Source organism: Humulus lupulus, chromosome 3 (assembly GCF_963169125.1).
Source record: "Humulus lupulus chromosome 3, drHumLupu1.1, whole genome shotgun sequence".
Lineage (NCBI taxonomy): Eukaryota > Viridiplantae > Streptophyta > Magnoliopsida > Rosales > Cannabaceae > Humulus > Humulus lupulus.
The window spans coordinates 97,338,804-97,346,351 of NC_084795.1; positions in this window are offsets into that span (position 1 = coordinate 97,338,804).

A 7,548-nucleotide genomic window follows, 5' to 3' on the forward strand; every position below is an offset into this window, starting at 1 on the left:
GATCGGTAAGAATCTTACGTCCTATGAAAGGACTAAGAAATTCATTCTCACTTACCATTTTTGTGGGGTCAAGGGTCACATTCGACCAAACTATTTTACAATGATGAATTTTTTCAATTCAAATTATTTTCATCATGCAAATTTAAAAAATGTACAAAAGAAACATTCTGCGCCTAAACAAAAATGGGTCAAAAAGGATGAGAATGATTGTCTTGCTTCATTTACTTGTCATAGAACTTATACATCTAATTCTTAGTACCTTGATAATAGATGTTCTAGACATATGACTGGTGACAAAAACATTCTCATCAATTTCAAGACTGTAAATTGTGGTACAATCACTTTTAGTGATGGTGTAGTAGGTAAAGTTTTTGGAAATGGAACCCTAAATTTGGAAGGGTTACCTAAACTGAAAAATGTTATGCTGGTTGATGGATTGAAAGCTAATCTAATTAGCATAAGTTTATTTTTTGATCAAGGATACACTGTTAATTTTTCTTTTGATGATTCTAGTGTGATTGATCAAGGATTCAGATCAGTTGATAATTGTTATACTCTCTCTCAAAAATTTTCATGTCACTCGGCCATAAGCAATTATGATTTGTGGCATGAAAAACTTGGTCACATTTATTTCAAAAACTTGAACAATTTGTCAAATGCAGGTATTGTTCGTGGTTTACTGAAACTGGGTAGAGAATCCATTGGTAAGTGTGCACCTTGCCAACTTGGTAAGCAATTAAAGATCTCTCACAAAGGTATAAAAAATGTGACTACCACCAAGGTCTTAGAATTACTTCACATGTATCTAATGGGTCCTATTTAGGTTGAAAGCTTAAATGGAAAAAGATACATATTTGTCTGTGTAGATGACTTTTCTCGTTTTACTAAGGTTGATTTGTTAAGAGAAAATTTTGACTATGGGTTTGAATTGGATACTTTAACTGTTTTTGTGACAACACTAGTGCAATAAATATTTCTAAAAATCCAGTTCAACACTCACACACAAAACATATTGATATTAGGCACCATTTCATTAGAGAGTTTGTTGAAAATAAACCACTGATGTTGGAATACATTGAGACTGACAAGCAAATTGCTGATATTTTAACAAAACTCCTAGATTCTATTCGGTTTGATTCCCTCAAGAAATCCTTGGGGGGTTTGTAGTATATAGTTTTTATTTTGTTCTTGACTAATTTTTCCCTAGCTGCTAATTAAATAATTGTATGCCTGGTTAAACGATTTTTAAACTTATTCAAAAAATTTGTGAGTACTTCTTTTAGACTAATTATTTTTGATATATGTCATGCTAAGTATTTTGGTTTCGAAATAAAATTTCTACATGATATATTTTTGGGAAAAATGCTTAATAATAGTGTATTGAGCAAATTAATAGAATTTCTTCAGTTTCAGGTTCCTCTAAGAGAATAAAGCTACTTATGCCAATGTGTGAAAGCCAGCGTTGAGTACGTTGAGCTTGTGTAATTAGACCTATGTAGATGATACAATACTATTGAAAAGGGCTACCACTGGTGTAGCGATAGCGTCTCCTTTGGGTACTACAGAAAAAAAAAAAACCAAAATTGACAACATGGGTGATGACCCCTAATTTTACACTTCACACTAAAACTTGTTCTGAATGAAGAAAAAGTGAAATATAAGTCTCTTCCTCTGTGTTAATTTTTTTTCCTAAAAATATGTTGTGCTCTAGAAATATTTATTTTTTTATCCAACACTCTCAAGTATGTCATATAAATTAAATAATTTCTCTAAAATTATAGTACTCATTTAATTTTTGAAAGTTTGTTTATTGTTTTTCAGGTTTTGAATTTTTTTTAGCAGCAAAAGGAAATGTGATGTCATACAATAATAAAAACAAAATACAAAAAAATTTAAAAAAATCATAATATCGAAAAAAAATAAGGGGGCAAGAAAACCGAATGAATTGGATGGGGTTCAAAAATCTTGCTTGATTTTTTTCCCAATCGATTAAATGTTATTTTTGTACAAATTTGTAATGACCTAACTATTTCTAAGACATAGATCATTAAGCCTACTAGACATAACTACTACTTTGAAGAGAACATACATGAGAAAAATTCATAACTTTATTGAAAACTTTAAAATAATATTTTTAATACATAAATGAGCTCATTGTTTTAAAATAAAACATAACTTTAAATGAAATTGTTTACAAAGCTAAATGTGGAAAATACATAAAAACGTAATTTAAAGAGACTAAAGAAAATAACGTCGTCCTCGAATCGACACGCAGCCCATCCACTCCATTCACCCAATACACATGCCAAGCTTCCAAGAATCCTTCCACCTTTGTATCTATTTTCCTGCATCAAACTAAAATTAAAGGAATGAGCCTAATGCCCAACAAGGAAAATCTACTAACAACATAAAACATATACATAAATTATATCATAAACCCATATACTATAAACATATGTCATATACTACTACAATGGCCATTATACTACTTGGGGCTTGTAAACTAAACAAGTCATATGCCTAATAGAATTGTGGGGTCTTGCTAGCTAAGCAAGTCATATGCCCATAATTTATTGGGGCTTGTTAGCTACACAAGTCATATGCCCAAGGTCTATAAACATACTATACATAATGTTAACATACAACATAAGATAACATAACATATAACATAACATATCATACAAACATACAAGATCTATCCTATTTGCCTTACCAAAACCGGGATATTTGAGAACAAATGCGGGACTTGGAACACTCCTAAAACCAACAATAAGAATAGTGAGTATTCATAAAGAGTAAGGAATAAATGTGGAAACTAAACCTTCAAAATAAACTTACCAAGAAAGATCTTTAAATTTCAAGAACCTAATCAAAAACCAATATCAAAAGTTAGGATCTGAATAAAAGGAACTAAAGATAAACTAAAGTAGCTTAAAGAACTGGACTTAAAGAACAAGAGTACCTTAGTTGACCTTAAGAATTGGTCTAACTCCAATACCGAAATGCACTAATTCTTACTTCCCAAGTATTTTATAAAGCTTAATAATGGCAAAGCTTTTCCCCAACCCAAGTGTTTATCACTCTATGGAGTCACTAGCACCTTGGAATCTTTGATCACAACTTGAAAAATGAGTGGAAGGGATGGGTACTAAATCCTATTTATAGAGTTCTAGGAATAAATTATCTTCTCTTTGGCTTGAATAAAATAATGAATAATAATTGAAAATATTTGATTATTCGTCAATCAGAGGCTGAAGACTCAGTCAAAACTATCCAGGGGCAGGTCTAAGGAGTCAAAGCTTATTTTAAAAATTAAAAACAAAAATAAAATCTACTAAGGGTGATATATTTCCCCTATGTGGAGATATATCGGCTCTGCCCTAATCCCGAGCCTCCGTTCGTGCAACTTCAACGTGTTTTCCGTATCCTTCGTCAGGCAATATATCGACTCCAAGCTGCGATATATCGGCTTACGTGAATATTTTAAACACATAATTGCACTTTTTCAGCATAATTAAGGTTGGATAACTACTTTGACTGAGTCAAAATACGACCCTAACAGTTTCTGGTAGGTGCTAAGGCTGCTATTTCTTTATTTAATCATTAAAATACTTAATTCCTTAATAATCATGCTTATGACAAGTGTCATATTATTATTGGCTATATCTAAACCTTAGGTTATAATAAATATCATATTTGTGACCAGCAATATTAATCAAACCTTATGTTATAATTAATATTCTTAAACTATAGGTTAAACTTATAAAATCAATAACTATTGCTAGGAGTTTCCAACTAAGTCTCAGTTTGAACCAAAATCCACGAAATCTAAAATACTACAACTACTACTAACTAGCTAACTAAGTAAACATTTTGGGACTCTACAATATTCTCTCTAAAGTTAATGTTTGTTCTAATATTAATTGTTTTGTGTGAGAAAAATGACTCTTAAAAAATATTTGGTTGCCCTTTTTGGTTTGGTCACAATTAAAACAAAACTTTCCTTTTTTTTTTCTCATAGTGAAAATCGAGTAACTGTCCATTTTTTGTTTTCCCTATATCCCACGATGGTACCCCATTCCTATGATCACTCTCCCATTTACTCATTTTCATTTTTTTCTTGTTATTTCTCCTTGGTTCTTCTATATTGGTTTTCTTTCTTGTGCTTCCTAGTGTGCAGGAGTATATGGCTCGAACCAAGACCGTCGATTCTCTCCAGCCCTCTGTCGGCGCTTCCAATTCCTCTGCTCCATCTAGTGTTATTCCTGAGACATCAAAGATTCTCGTTGTCAAAGCTAATCTTGCAATGGTTAATAATCGCCTTGAAACCATGGAGGCCACTCAACAAGCAATTCTTGATCAGCTATCTACAATATCCAAGCGTGTTTAGCTTTATTTTCTAAAATATCCAAAAGAACAAGCTCTTATGACTTTTGTTTTTGACTTTTCATTACTTTAGCACCTTGATACAAAAAATAGGGGAGTAGTTTGTTTGTTTTTTTTTTTAAATTGCGTACAACTCAGGACCCTATTTTTAGGGGGAGTTGTGTAGTTGTGTCTTGTTAAACTTTTTCCATAAAGTTGACAAATGTTATATTTGTTAGTATGCTTGTTTGCAGGGGGAGTTCTTAGGAACTTCATCATTTTTTCTAACAAAGTGTTTACTGTATGTTAAGAGCTCATATTGCTAAAAATATATTTTGTTTAAAAAGTTGCCAAAGGGGGAGATTGTAAAATCGTAAATTGGTTGTCAATTTATTAAATATATTTTATCATTTTAATTGGTATTTTCAAAATTCCATATTGGGTAAATAAGTGGATTTTGTCTCTTTTTGGTAAAAATAAACTCTATATTAAGTGTGTTTTATATAGTCCAAGTTTCCTTATTTATTTATGGAAACTTTGTCTATAATAAGCATGTTTATTATGAAATTGATCACTGCATATTTTCCTTGATTTCATTCGATTTAAAAAGAGGAAATTGAAATATTCTTTGTGCCCAAGTAAGTTAATTTCGTAGTGAACCTGGTTTGTGTTTTAGTCCAGGTTCGTCCATTTTACTGATGCTACAGGAAGATTCTCTGTTACATCTGAAATATTTTGCAATAAAAATTATTGGCAGTTATATTTAGAAACTTCCTGATTTGGTCTGATTGAGATTATGAACAAGATTGGCTGGCTTATAGTTTCCTAAAATCTATAAATACCATACCTAAGCAGCAGCTAATCTTATCTCTTCACTTCTCTAACATTTTATATTTTGAAGAGTTCGTTTATATGTAAAGAGTAGTCTTTGTTTAACTATCTCTTTGTTTGTTTATTTTGCTTTGTGTTGTTTATTCTTAAATAGGTCATAAAACTTGTGAACATGACATACGCTCTTCGAGAGAAGATTTCCATATGTCTCACTTCGGGAGGAAGCAAGCACTCATCAAGTTCAGAAGAGATTTTGTGTTCTTGGTGTTTATCAAAATTATTAAAGTGGAGTACTTCAAGGTTGCGACAAGGATTTAGAGGGAGTCTAATCTTTATAATTCAATTGATTATTGTATTCTTTAGACTTTACTAATTGATTTTATCTCTGGGCGTGGCCCCATGGACTAGGTTTTCAGAATCACCTAAAAATCTTCTTATGTCACATTACTTTTAGTTTATTTACTTTCTGTTAGTATATTTTGATTCATCAGAAATCTATCGTGATACATCATGATATATGTCTAATCAAACAATTGTTTAACTATTCCGTATTAATTAAATTATTTGTTAAATTCAGTTGATAATCTTAAAAAAAATTCAAAAGAGAACCAAAATCTTATACAAAAGGCAGAAACTAAATAGTCAATAAGAAGAACTAAAATCATTTTAAATTAGCAATGAGCACAGTTTAAATCTCTACTATACAACTAAGAAATGAGCAACCAATGATGGAATCTAAGGAAAAGAGCTATATGTGCTGAACAAATAATGTTTTTTTTTTAAATGTAAGGCACTTTCCATTAATAGGTAAATCGCACATAGTCCATTACATGAAGATATTGCTCATAGAGCATGATCAACAATAATAGGCTTACCAAGCCGTTTATAATAAAAAGGAAGAAAAGCCTAATAGATACCCCAACTAAAGGTCCAATAAGTCGCCAGCTATTGAGCATCAAAAGAGTGTGTGGTAAACTAGGTTTCCAAACCAAATGAGCATATGACAGATTTATCTTACTAATGACAATTAGCCAAAAGTCTTCCAATAAAAATTGGGAAAAAACAAACCCATTGTTCAAACAAGAAATAAAGGTAACATAGCAATGACCAACTATGCTCATGAAACTCAACTCAAGAGTACGGTAATTCACGAAGCACATGGTGAATAAAGATAGAGAACGAGGACTCCCCCAAATCTGAAGGCGAAGGGAAGTATGATTGACATCCCTACATAAGCAAATTGAGCAACTCGATGAAACACCGATCCCCAAAAGGACACACAACCATTCTTCTAAACACCAAAAATAAACTTGCACCAAACAAAATAAGCTTCACCAAAAGCACCGTGAATCCCCGCAAAGGAACAATGGACCGGTGAAAGGTGAACAACGCCATTAATAATTAAAAGTAACATACCATCCATCCCAACACCACCCCCCAACCATTATTAAGTGTAACAATAAGGTATATTAAATAAAAAGGCAATAACCCCTTCACACCATACCATCCATCCTAACACCACCCCCTGATTCATCCCAAAACATCAAAATCCATCGGCACCACAACCCACCAGCGTGCAAAGCAGAACTGGCCACCCTCACGAGACAGCCACCGATGGAGATGACCTGATAAGGAGAAGACCAGGCAAGAACCAGTAGCGGTGGATCAGAGTAGGAGAAATAGAGGAGAAGAGGTTGCTTGCGGTATCACTAATAGCTCTCGGTCGAAGCCTTGCTAGAGCCCGGAGGTAGACAAGTAAATTCCCAACTGAGAGGAGACTATATGGCAGCGACTAAGGTTTCGGAAGACCCTATGCGAGAGAGAATATGAATAGAGAGAGATTTGTTATGTGTACTTTTTGAACAAATAATTTTTTTGACGCCTATCAATCAAAAACAAAAGCCAGAACTAGGTGCAAGATATTTAAACCACCTGGAGAAAAAAATAAAACAATGATTTCTTTCTAATGAAAAACCCAAATTTACAACATCAAATGGAAATCACACAACTAGAGAAGCCAAGATGGAATAAAAGAATTTCTCACAAGACTACCATGAACCGAGACTCATAGAAAAACTACTTTTGGAACCAATGATCCTAAATCAACTTCAAAACTTAAAATCTGAAATGCCCAATTGCATTATAAGAAATTTGAAAACCATACCCAATGATCTCAACCCTTTCATTCTTTCTGGAGCAAGGTAATCTCTTGAACATATTCATTAAAATTTACACATATTTGAAAAAATAGAAAGATAAGGTACTGATGGAGAGGAGATACATTCCCTCGGTGTTGGTTAGTGAAGAGGCGGAGAGGAACAAAAAAGTGTGCTTTGAGGATCGTCGATGGTG